Raw genomic sequence first — 12,770 nt, forward strand, 5'->3', positions numbered from 1 at the left:
TCAAAACTTACCTTTTCATGCTCATTTTTACCCACCATGTCAAAACAGCCCCCAGGCTAGCTATCATGAACTCAGTTCTTCTTCTATACAAGTCATCATTCTGCTACTCAGATGCTCCTTTTCATCACCTGAATTGGCCCATCCACTCATCACGCCTTTCTCCCCAGGTGCCAATATTACCACCAATTACTCCTTCAGCTTTCCCTCCAGATTTACAGATTTCCTCGTACCTTAACCATTTTCTCTGATCTCATTACAGAGCTTCAGCAACTACCTTGCCAATGTACATCTTCATTTAAACAATTTTAGTGTCAACCACAATCAATTAATTTTGGTATTTTTCTTCCTCAGATCAAGCTTTAACAACTTTCTAGACTTCCTTTCTTTACTGGCACATTCCCACTCCCAGGTCATATGCATCCAACTGTTTGAGTGTCCCAGGTGTTCACCCAGCACCACTTTCAACCTGGGCTTCTTTAATCAGATTGGATCAAGACAATATTTTTCCCAGTTATCTATGTCAACCTATAGCATAGGAATGAATCTGTATATTCCTGTAATTTCTTTTCAGATACCTGTATAGATTTATTTTTATTTGCTAGTAATACAACAAAGATGGTCCTGTTTAGATGTGCTCCCCAGCCATCAATCCAATTATTCTGATTTTTAAAAATCCTCTCTTCTTAACACTGCCCACTGATGTCACGGAATTCTATGATTTGCCTTCCTCTATCAATGTTTTTTTTTGACTACAGCACTTCCACTGTTGCTGAAACACAAGAATGGTCAAAGGGTTCCTTCATACCATATGAGTCATATTCATCACAAAGAGCAACAAACAGTGGTGAGGGGTCTAGAGAACAAGTCTTTTGAGGAGCGGCTGAGGGAACTGGGGTTGTTTAGTCTGGAGAAAACGAGGCTCAGGGGAGACCTTACCGCTCTCTACAACTACCTGAAAGGAGGTTGTAGAGGCAGGTGTTGGTCTCTTCTCCCAATTAACAAGTGATAGGAGAGGCAATGGCCTCAAGTTGCACCAGGTGAAGTTTATATTGGATATTAGAGAAAATTTCTTCACTGAAATGGTTGTCAAGCACTGGAACAGGGTGCCCAGGGAAGCAGTTGGGCCACCACCCCTGGAGGTATGTAAAAGATGTGTAGATCTGGCACTTAGTGACATGGTTTAGTGGTAGGCTTGGCAGTGCTGGGTTAATGGTTGGACTTGACGATTTTAAAGCACTTTTCCAACTGAAATGATTTTATGATTCTACAAAACTCAAAGAAAAGGCATAAAAGAAAACTGAAACTCACAAAATAAATCTAAGAGCTTTTCTATCTAGGTAAGCTGTCATCATTGTTCTCTTCAAAAGGTCTTTGTGGATTGAAAACACAGATAAAAATCTCAATCTGTGGAATCTTTGATTTGAGCTAAAACCCTAGCTTTCTACCAAGATCATTAGTGAAAACGTATTTAACCTCTCTACAGGCTTGCTGGCATCAGATTGGATTCACCCTTCTCAAAGGGGAAAGAGGGTCTTTGCTCAGGAGCTTGTGGGGATCATTGACAGGGCTTTAAACTAGATGTGAAGGGGGAGGGGGAACACATCAGGCTTGCCAGTAACTATGGGGTGATACAGAATGGCTGGAGGGACGGGGTGCTAGTATGGGTCCTCAGTCTGTTGCCCAGAGATGTGCTGGGGTCACTGCAGCACAGTCAAAGTCTTGCGGAGATGAGCTGGGGGCTCCTGAGGTAGTAGGAGCCAACAAGGATGATTTCACAAAACACCCCAAGGGAAACAAGGGGTGATCCTCTATGAAGGTGACATGGCCAACATCCCAGATGAAATGCCTCTACACGAATGCACACAGTATGGGAAACGGGAACAGCTGGAAGCTACCGTGCTGCTAGAAAGCTACAATCTGATTGCCATTATTGAAACTTGGTGGGACAGATCCCATGACTGGAGCATGGCTATCAATGGCTACAGGCTGTTCAGCAGGGACAGGCAGAAAAAGAGGGGTGGAGGCGTTGCCCTCTACATCAAGAAATGGATAGAGCGTGAAGAGCTGTCCCTGAAGCATAGCCACAAGCAGGTTGAAAGCTTATGGGTAAGAATCAGAGACAGAGGCAACAAAGGGAACTTTGACATTGGTGTCTACTACAGGCCACCTGATCCAGGGGAGCCTACTGATGAAGCCTTCTTCCTCCAGCTCCAGGGGACTTCACGCTCACAGGCTCTCATCCTACTGGGGGACTTCGACATCTGCTGGAAAAGTAGCATGGTGAGCTATAGGCAATCCAGGAGATTCTTAGAATGCACTAAGGATAACTTTTTAAGCCAGGTAATTGACACCTCTACGTGAGGGGACGCAATACTGGACCTGATGCTCACCAATGCAAGACCAGGTTCGTGACCACCTGAGGAAACTGAATATACCTCAGTCTATGGGACCTGATGAGATGCATCCCAGAGTCCTGAGGGAATTGACCGATGTCATTGCCAAGCCACTCTCCATAATATTTGAAAGGTGACGGCAATCACGCAAAGTCCCTGGTGACTGGAGGAAGGGAAACATTGTGCCCATTTTCCAAAAGGGTAGAAAGAAAGACCCTGGGAACTACCGACCTGCCAGCTTCACCTCTATGCCTGGGAAGATCATGGAACAGATCCTACTAGAAGCTATGCTAAAGCACACAGAGGACAAGAAGGTGATTCGAGACAGCCAGCATGGCTTGACCAAGGGCAGTCCTGCCTGACCAACCTTGTGGCTTTCTATGATGGCGTGACTACATCAGTGGACAAGGGAAGAGCTATGGATGTGATCTCTCTGGACTTCTGTAAAGCCTTCGACACAGTCCCCCACAACATCCTTCTCTCTAAATTGGAGAGATAGGGATTTGATGGGTGGACTGTTCGGTGGCTAAGGAATTGGTTGGAAGATCACAGCCAGAGGGTAATGGTCAACAGCTCAATGTCCAAATGAACGCCAGTGACAAGTGATGTCCCTCAGGGGTCTGTACTGGGACTGGTGCTGTTTAATATTTTCATCAATGACTTAGCAAGATCAAGTGCAGCCTCAGCAAGTTTGCAGATGACACCAAGCTGAGTGGTGCAGCTGACACACCAGAAGGGATGGGACGCCATCCAGAGGGACTTGGACAAGCTTGAGAAGTGGGCCTGTGTGAACATCATGAGGTTCAAGAAGGCCAAGTGCAAGGTCTTGCACCTGGGTCGGGGCAACCCCCACTATCAGTACAGGCTGGGGGATGAAGGGGTTGAGAGCAGGCCTGCCGAGAAGGACTTGGGGGTACTGGGGGATGAAAAGCTGGACATGAGCCATCAATGTGCGCTCGCAGCCCAGAAGGCCAACCGTATCCTGGGCTGCATCAAGAGAAGCGTGGCCAGCAGGTTGAAGGAGGTGATTCTGCCCCTATACTTGGCTCTGGTGAGACCTCACCTGGAGTCCTGCGTCCAGCTCTGGAGCCCCTAGCACAAGAAAGACATGGAGCTGTTGGAGTGTGTCCATAGGAGGGCCACAAAGATGACACTAGGGCTGGAGCACCTCTCCTACAAGGAAAGGCTGAGAGAGATGGGGATTCTTCACCCTGGAGAAGAGAAGACTGCAGGGAGACCTTACAGCAGCCTTTCAGTACCTAAAGGGGGGCTATAGGAAAGATGGGGAAGACAGTTTCAGCAGGGCCTGTTGTGATAGGATAAGGAGTAATGGCTTTAAACTAAGGGAGGGTAGATTTAGAGTAGATATAAGGAAGATATTTTTTACAATGAGGGTGGTGAAACACGGAACAGATTGCCCAGAGAGGCAGTGGAATCCCCATCCCTAGAAACCTTCCAGGTCAGGTTGGACGGGGCTCTGAGCAACCTAGTGCAGTTGAAGCTGACCCTGCTCACTGCAGGGGGGTTGGGTTAGATGACCTCTAAAGGTCCCTTCCAACATAAAGCATTCTATGATTCTACATTAAAAAAAAAAAAATCACTGAGTAAGTGCTCAAAGAATACTACTACAATCAAACCAACTGGAAAATATCAGAAACAACAGAGTAAGCATCTTTAAATTTAGGCAGGTACAGTACTACTTCTATAGAGCACTGAAGTCTAGTATCTGTCAGGGATACTTTGGAAAGTATCAGTCCTCAGTTTCACTTGGAGTACTTTAGTGTATGTTTTTCAGGACCAAGCTAAATTATGAAATCAAAATTTGAAAGGAACCAACTTCAAAGTATGACTAGATTTAACAGACACGTGTTTCTGGTAACATCACCTCACAGTGTGGATTTACATATTTAGTTACTGACTCTAACTTGCTCACTGCGCTCCATTTGCTGGTGCTAGGTGTGTGACATCTTTTCTCTACCTTAGTTACATTTAAAATAACTGTGAAAAGAAAAATAAATTGTACAGACAAAAAATTGAGTTCTGTACATACTGTATGTATGTACAAATATATTGTATTCAATAATACTGTACATATGTATTGTAATAACGTATTGTATTTTTTACACAAAATTGTCACACCACATGCTTTAATAAATAGCAGTTTAAAGTTTTTATTTAGCAAAAGTGGCTTTGCTCAGCATTGTTTCAAGTATATTTTACTCCTGATTCCATTACTTTCAATTACATTAATTTGATTTTAAAAGAGTATGACATGTATTTTAGAAAGAAAAAAGTTCAGTTTAAAGCCCTGTGAAATAAATTAAGGGGAAAAGGTTCAATATTCAAAATTGCAGGTGTATAAACATTTGTACAGAAAATACTGTGTTTAAGAATTCTAAGATGCAAGATCTTCATAGCTCATAGAAGCACATGGAAAGAAAAGTGAAATCTCTATGAGAATTTAAGCCACAAACACTGAAAAAGTAACCCCACCCAGTGCAACAAGGTCTCATCAGAGATGCGAGTGTGATATTAAAGACCAAATGCCATGGAAACTGCTGCAGGGAAGAGTGACCACAGCATAAGTGCTTCTACAATCCGCTCAAGAAACTACACAGCAGGAAGGAGAAATGAGTTGAGAAAAAGAGAATAATTTCTAAAACAGGTAGTTTGAGAGAAGCATTTGGAAGACAAAGCTGTATTTTTAAATCATCCAGAAAAGTAAAAGCTCACTTAGACCAAAGGGATAAAGAACCGGGTTTTTTTTCCACCTGGTTGCGTGCTTACTGTTAATTTCATAGCAACTGTAGGTGAATTTTCCCTTGTGTGTGAGGGAGGAACCATTATTTACTGTTTATTTTAAGAGTCTTAAATGATTTAGATGCATAACAGATTCCTGACTTAAGCCCAGAAAGCTTTGCGCTTTCACTTATCTATGCCAATTTTAAAAGCTGAACCAAGGTTCTTCTTCACATTCTAACCTGTCTTTGTATCTACATTTGATGGTGTATCTAATCTAAATGAGATCTGACAGAAGGATCCATCAATGCCACCTCTCCATCCATCCAGGAGGAAGGATGAATCGTTATGATCACTTTGAACAGAGAGAAGTGTCCGCTTCCAGCGATGGCGGTGTCCTTCCCCCGAGCGCTGCAGAGAAGCAGCAGTGCTGTTAACAGCTTTTTTACTAAGGTCGCTCGCTATGCACGTCAGACTCCCTGTAGCACTTGCCGACTACTCTGTGTTCACCTCCATCCTCAAATGTTCAATTCGGGAAGAACTACGTTGGTATAATTCAAAAGGCAACTTTCTAGGGAAAATATTCAAGGAACAAGCCAAAAAAAGTTTGTTGCCACATTGCCAAGCCATCATATCTCACCCTCCCCTTAGCAAGCCTCTACCAAAGCTTGTGTGTGAAAATTAGAGAAACAGCCATTTCATTTCTAAAGGAAATCCCTTGGCACAAGTCGGGGTGGTACAGATTATCTAACAATGGGGAGATCTGGGAGCCATATGTGACCACATCTGGAAGGCCACATGTAGATGTATAACTGTGCTACCAGTAAAATTTTGTGGTCGTACGTCAGGACCGTGAATAATGCCAGGTATTCCAGGAGAAGGAAACATTCTAAGTCAAAGTTTAAAAAAGTTCAGTATCCAGAAATTGTGAGCACTATCCCGGGCTTCATGCAACATCTGCCCCCTCCATGAAGCTCTACATAAAGCATTCAGAGGCTGCCACCAACCCGGGCAGCGTATCCTAGGGTCACCTTCAGTGAAGTACCAGAATAATCTCCAATGTCTCCTGCCTCGGGACCTTCTCCCAGCTGCATACCAGAGACACAGCCTAGAAACAAACCCTCAGATCCCTCAGACAAGTTTCCTGGATCTCACTGACTTCCTCTAAGGTACTGAGGAATAACTAGATTAAGTTTGTGTCTACAGCTACTAATTTTGCCAGCTGGACAGAACGGAACTTCAAGGATAAAGATACATAGGCTCTGCCTAGAGAACACTTGTTCTTTTAGGTATTTGCCAGACAACCCACCCAAGCAGCAGAAACATGGAAGCTGACACCTGCAGAAGTCAGAACTGTCCCTTCCCACTCATCACCCCCAAACTTGCTCTTAAATGAAAATTGCCTCAGAGAAGCTGAAGTTCTAGGCTAGACACATGTACAGGTAACCTAATCTGATCCAGCAGAAGAGAAAGCCAGATGTGATAGGCTATGCACCCTACCTAATTGCCAGCCTCCAGAACTGGGGGAATTCAGACCTATCCTAACACCCACATTTGACAGGAGGAGAAGATGCAAGCTTTTACATACAACCATCCCCCAGCTGCAGAACAAGAGGGAAACAAGGACTTCTAACTCCACCACACAAGGCAAGCAACAAAGCCCTGCACTGAAGCACCACCATGACCTCCTGAGCACAGCTTGAGAGACTCCAGCTGTGTGGAATGCCCCCAGCATTCTTGCTCTCTATTGGAACTGCCTGCCTGTGGCTCAGTAGACACGTAACTACTTAAGAAATACAAAACAAGAAAACTTCTTACACAGCAGGACCTCCAGGCTTGATTTCAGACCAAACACAGCTGTCCCACTTCTAGCATTGCTATGTCAGCTCTCTCCTGGATGTGACTGGGACAGATCATCAAGTGAAGCAGCGTTGTCATAAATACAGACAGCACACGACTGCTAGTTTCAAGTGTCCACTCCAGTCTGAAGGAGGGGGACTTGAATCAAGAGTGTCTTGATCCACTTATCATTCAGCTCAGTCTAGAAACACACAAAATAAAGACACAGAGTAACCAAGTTGCTTTAAACCATTTTTTTTTTCTCTAGGTCCCCTATCCAAGATGTATTTCACAGCCTATAAAGTCAAAGATCACCACTACTGTCTCCAGACACTTGCTTGTTCCCCTGTATCTTACACACCAGACACTGTTTAGACCTATCCTCCTGGTCATGGAGCAGGAAAAGGATCAGAATCATGTCGGAATTTACTGATTTGGAGAACCAGAGACTTGAGGAATAAATAGTAAACCTAAGATGCTTTTGAATGTGTAACATGGGCAGGACCTGGCCAAAACTGCTGATTGTCCATGCTAGGACCATACACTCACATTGCTTAAGCATACTCCACTGATATCTCTAGTTAAGCTTGGAACACCAAGTGCTGAAGAGAGTCGAGAAGGCACTCATGTTTCTCTATTGTCTCCAAGTTTTGTAGTCAACTTGTTCACAATCGTGTGCTGTGAGCTAGCAATCACTTGCATGCTGAACAATGATGGGATACTGCTTGAGCTTTGCTGTTTTCAGTCTGTCAAGCCTGGGTTGCTTTGGTTGTCATCTGCTTCCTGCTATCAAAGGTTGGTTACACGCAAACATTCTCCTGGTCTGTTAGCTGGAGTTTCATGCAAGCCGGATAAGAAGCATTAGAAGCTGCAGGCAGAGCTGAATGGTGGCTGTTACGTGTCTTGTGACTTGGAAGAATCCACTCATTATCCAGGCAGTCTCTGTGATTTGGATGCTGAGCATGGCAGGAATTGTCCCAAGAAAAGATGAGCTCTTCTTTTTCCTTTTCCTCCTACAACAAGTTGTCTCTCATGATTTTGAGTCACTAAGAGGCCTGTAATCCAAAATTCTGCATTGTTCAGGCCAGGAAGAGGGAAAAATTAGGATAAGACTTGTCCACACTGGTTGCCTGTGGTTGGTAGAGAGGTTTCTGTTTAGAGCTGTGAAACAGACTGGGACTCAGGCTGCTATGGTGACTGGGAAAAAGGCTGTGGGGAAAATACAGGGAAAGAAAACATCCTTACTCACAAAAGGAGACACCATCATGTTTAAGAAGGTCTTGTACCAGCACAGAATGTGTCAATATTGGCTCAGCATGTATAGGTAATACCACTGTGATTCCCCATGACTGCACAGCCACTAAGCCAGTATACCGGCCAGCTGTTCTCCCTGGGCAACGTGCTTCCTCATTGTTTTCAGCAGCTAGTCTATGATGGGTTTGAGAACAGACAATGCACACAGGCATCTTGCAATATTCCTAGACTCCAGACCCTTCCCTATGGGATATGATGCAAGTCACAGTGCAGTAGTCAGAAGATGGAAGCAAAAAGTAGAAAATGAACTGGATTGCTGGACAATATTGCCAGCATCTTGTATGCCTAAGCATACTTAGACATCTGGACAAGCCTACAGAGCAATGCAGTGGCATGGGATGGAGGCCTGAGCATGCAGAGAATATATAGTTGTACACACAGGGAAATTAGTCCTATAATCAAGAGCAATTTCGCCACAATTAAATTCAGATTCACAGTTTTAGAGTGGCATCTAACGTTTCTCTGCGCAGGAAGACGAATCCCAGCCTTCATGAGCAATCATGGACGAAACGTTACGTGCTTAGACATAGTCACAGCATTCCGCTTTATCTAAATAGTATTTATGCCCACTGGACAGAGTAATTACAGGGTTACTGAAATCTGAATAAGATTATAAAGAAACATTCTTTCTGCATGAATCATGCAGAAAATGTCCTCCTTTGCTGCTGAAACAGCAGATCGAAATTGCATTTAACTTTACTGTGGAGAGGAATGCAGAGTTTAGCTTTCTCCTATAGGTGAGGCCACAGTTTCTTCATAGTACATTATTCTAAAAAAAACAGGTGTTCAAAGTGCCTTCTTTCCTTCACCTTCTTTATTTCAGTTATGCAATTGACTCCAAATTGTCTCCAGTGCTTATACACAAAGCTGTAATTACCTTCTCTATATCAGTAATGAGAAAAAAAAAGGAAAATACACCCCATTCTACAACAAAATGGCAGATTTTACAACCTTACACAGCATGGAGGCCTATTCTGTTGATCCTTTCTCATTCCAGGAATTATGCACAGAATAGTGAATAAATTCTATTATATTATTATATAGTTTTTATTTCCATGGGGACATGAAAGATGACTACTTATAACCAGAAACTTACCACCAAAATAGAGTGGGCCCTCAAAAAAGTCAAGAAACAATCAGGCTTTGCTATTATTTGATGCTATTGCCTATCCAGGCATAAATTATTCAGCTCTGTACATCCTATATACTTTTCCAGCACAATGTAAATATGGGTATTCAAATAACAAAAATGCGGTGGGTTTTCTTTTTTTTTTTTAATTTGAGACTCTCTTCATTAGCTCTTTCAATATTTATCCGACTCATGATACATCTTACAGCAATGTGAAAGGGACGTGTTCCTTCCACGGTATACAAGGTGTTGGTATGACCCTTGCTATTACTCTTGATTAAGTGAGAGAGAGAAAAAAAATGAAACTCTCTGGAACAGATCCACACCACGCAGAACAGTTCTGTAGTGACCTCTTCTTGCAGCTTCCAGGGTGAGGTTTGAGGCAGATAGAGATGATGAGTTCTTTGATTCATATTCACTTCCTATTGCTCCCAGGTGACACTTCTCCGTCAGCGATGTTGGTTGGCTCTGAGTATTTTCTAGTTGTCATCAGCCAATATGATCTTCACTAATCTAACTGCCTGTGTTGGTCCTTATATCCAAGCCCAAAGCCTCCATTTGCTTCCCACAAATATTCACTTCCATTTAAATCATTAAGATTTTACCGGCTTTGTTCTCACATGCAATTCTTAGGATGAAAGTTGTTTTTTCTCCTTTTACTACAGAACTGCAATAAAATAGGCAAAGCTTCTATTAATTTTTGGATGCACTGCAAAAGAAAAATCAATGTAAAGTGAAACACTGGAATTCCAATTTATTACTATTAGGAAATGCGAACCACAGCACTGAGTAACCTGGCAGTTACTAAACCAAAGAGCTTCCTCATCTATTCCAGATGAAAAAAAAAGTATTTTTCACTCCCTTAAACTTCCCTTCTGGCAGCACTGTTCTTAGTGTCTAATCCATACATTTTTTAAAGATGGATGCACAATGAAACATAACCGGTTGCAAGTACCATTTGCTATGTAGCATCAATGCTTACTGCCCATATGCAGAGCATTACTTTGACTTCAAACAATTAACTAACTGGAAACTGGTTAGAACCATATGAATTCCTGATTCAGAGACAATTATTTCTTCGGCTATCTTCTACAAAAAATTATATGTACATTTGTCGTTCTAGTGATGCCACAGCCATACTATTCTATACCAGAGTACACCTAGAGAATTGAGACGGAGCAGGTATCTTTCAAAACAGAAATATTATTAGTAGTACCTTCTTTTCATAACAAAATATGAAACTTCTGTAATTCTGTACTACGCAATAAAGTATTATAACATACAATAAAACAGGTGAAAAAATGACACTGATTATTCACATCAATCCTATGTCTTCATAAGTAGTTTCTGACGACAGCTTCCTGACCCAAATGGGTAATTTTCTTTAAACAGTGCTTAGTTTTTCCAGAAATTTAAATTTTACAAAAAAAGCCCCACAGAAATTACATTATGCTTCAGATTTTTAAAAATCACTGAAAGTATGAGAATCCAATTACTATTAAAATTCTGGAGACTGGAGGACGATAGGCAATTAGATTTAATTCAGTATAATTAGATTGAAGCTAACACATTTTCAACCTGATGCAAGTCAGATTCTCATTTTATTTACCTTGATATGTGTCAGCGATATCAGCTCCATTAATATCAATATAGTTAATCACTCCTTTGCCTAACCAAAGCAGCAACATTAGTGGAAAAATTCTGTAGACAGGAGAATAATAGCCTGCATATGAAAATCTGATGGATCATTGCACTGAAGTTCAGTAACTGCTTTAAGGATGAAGAGTCATTGCCTTTGCTTTGATTTGTGTGTGCTTAGCACGTACTCCACATCCCTTTGCAATGTGACTTTAAAAATAAAACAAATATGAACAAACCAAGATAAACAGATTAGACCCCAGTTCTGGCCTTGGCAATCTATGCAGCTACCATTCACTTTAGAATATAACTATATACCATAAATGAGAGATTTTGGTCTTTTTATTACCTTAATTTTCACTTCTCTGGAGCAGGAAGATATAGGCTGTTCTTTTACACTAAGGAGAGTAATATAAAATCACCACATACATACCACAGCAATAAGGACCTGAAAAAGCAGCAATCAAATGACGCTCTAGGAGAAATATTTTAGCTTACATATCACATAGCTAATCAACTTCATGCCAGAAAATCGCCCTCCGTCAAAGTAAACAAGGAGAATTTAAAGTATTTATTTAATCTAGCTTACCTTTCATTTGTTTTCATTACATTTCTGTGGCCTTCAAATATGAAAAATATGCCTTTTCATTCTCTCTCCTGAAGTATTTAGACTGAAATCACTGCAAAGAATACCTATCTTTTTTTCTTAACGCAAAAATGAATTTATTATATTGCTTCATTATTTATACAGAAGTGTATTTTGATCTTTCTGACATTTCTATGCATAAAACCTAAGTTATGGTCCAAATGTCACCTGAAAAAGACAGACTCTCAGTTGTGTCTCCAGTCCTCTTTCCCAGCCCAGTCTCTTCTCACAAAGACAGCGATACAAACACTCCACGGAAATGAAAGGAGTGTGGAGAAATGATGCATACAGACTTCGCAGCAGATAAACATCCCAGCAGCTCTCTCCAGAAGTATAGATAGCCATTCTGAGGCTAAGCAAATGGGAAGCTGGGTCAGAAATGGCATGCTATTTCTCACTACAAAGTCAATCAGCACATCCACATTTCTCACATGCAACGTATACAGACTCTCCATTAAAACTGCAGTGAAATTGTGGAAGCAGCTCTGTTGCTACTTTGTGGCCTAGAGAAAAAATATTTGCCAGACACCCAAAAAAATCCCCTATGTATACCAGTGTACTCTCTTTGCATGTAATCAGAATACACTGAAGAAGCTACAACCTTATTTAGGGATCACTATAGCAAAGCAGTGATGGAGGGGACAGAAGCATTCAGATACTTTGATGGAGTGAAAATGTACCTAGAGTGCATGCCAAAATCTGTTAAAATATTTAAAGGTAACTGACAAAAGATGGCAAAGAAGGATCAGCAAGAATTACATTTGATACACTTTTGTAGCTCCTCCACTGCTTTGATGGTCTGTCTAAATTATATCAGCCTCTCCGGGCTACCTTAATGACCAAAAGAGCGCTAAAAGTCTCTCAGCTGCAATCCCAACTTCCACGCTCCCTGCCACTTCTGCTCCTGGCTGGCAAAGACATGACTACACTACAGTCTTCCACAGTGCATGTCGTCAGTAGATCTAAACCTTGAACAGGGCTTTCACAAGCTCTCCTTGTAACGGTGGTCTCTGTGTCTCCCAACACAAACAGCCCATCAAGTGGTGCAAACTTCACGTGTAAAGGTGACATC

The 12,770-nt window shown here is 41.9% G+C and overlaps 1 protein-coding gene across 3 annotated transcripts in view; it reads right to left on the reverse strand.

Annotated features, from left to right (window-relative positions):
* Window positions 1–12,770, reverse strand: part of HDAC9 (histone deacetylase 9) — a 499,199-nt gene that overhangs the window by 477,930 nt on the left and 8,499 nt on the right. The gene's annotated exons all lie outside the window — the stretch shown is intronic.

This window comes from Opisthocomus hoazin, chromosome 4 (assembly GCF_030867145.1).
Source record: "Opisthocomus hoazin isolate bOpiHoa1 chromosome 4, bOpiHoa1.hap1, whole genome shotgun sequence".
Classification (NCBI taxonomy): domain Eukaryota; kingdom Metazoa; phylum Chordata; class Aves; order Opisthocomiformes; family Opisthocomidae; genus Opisthocomus; species Opisthocomus hoazin.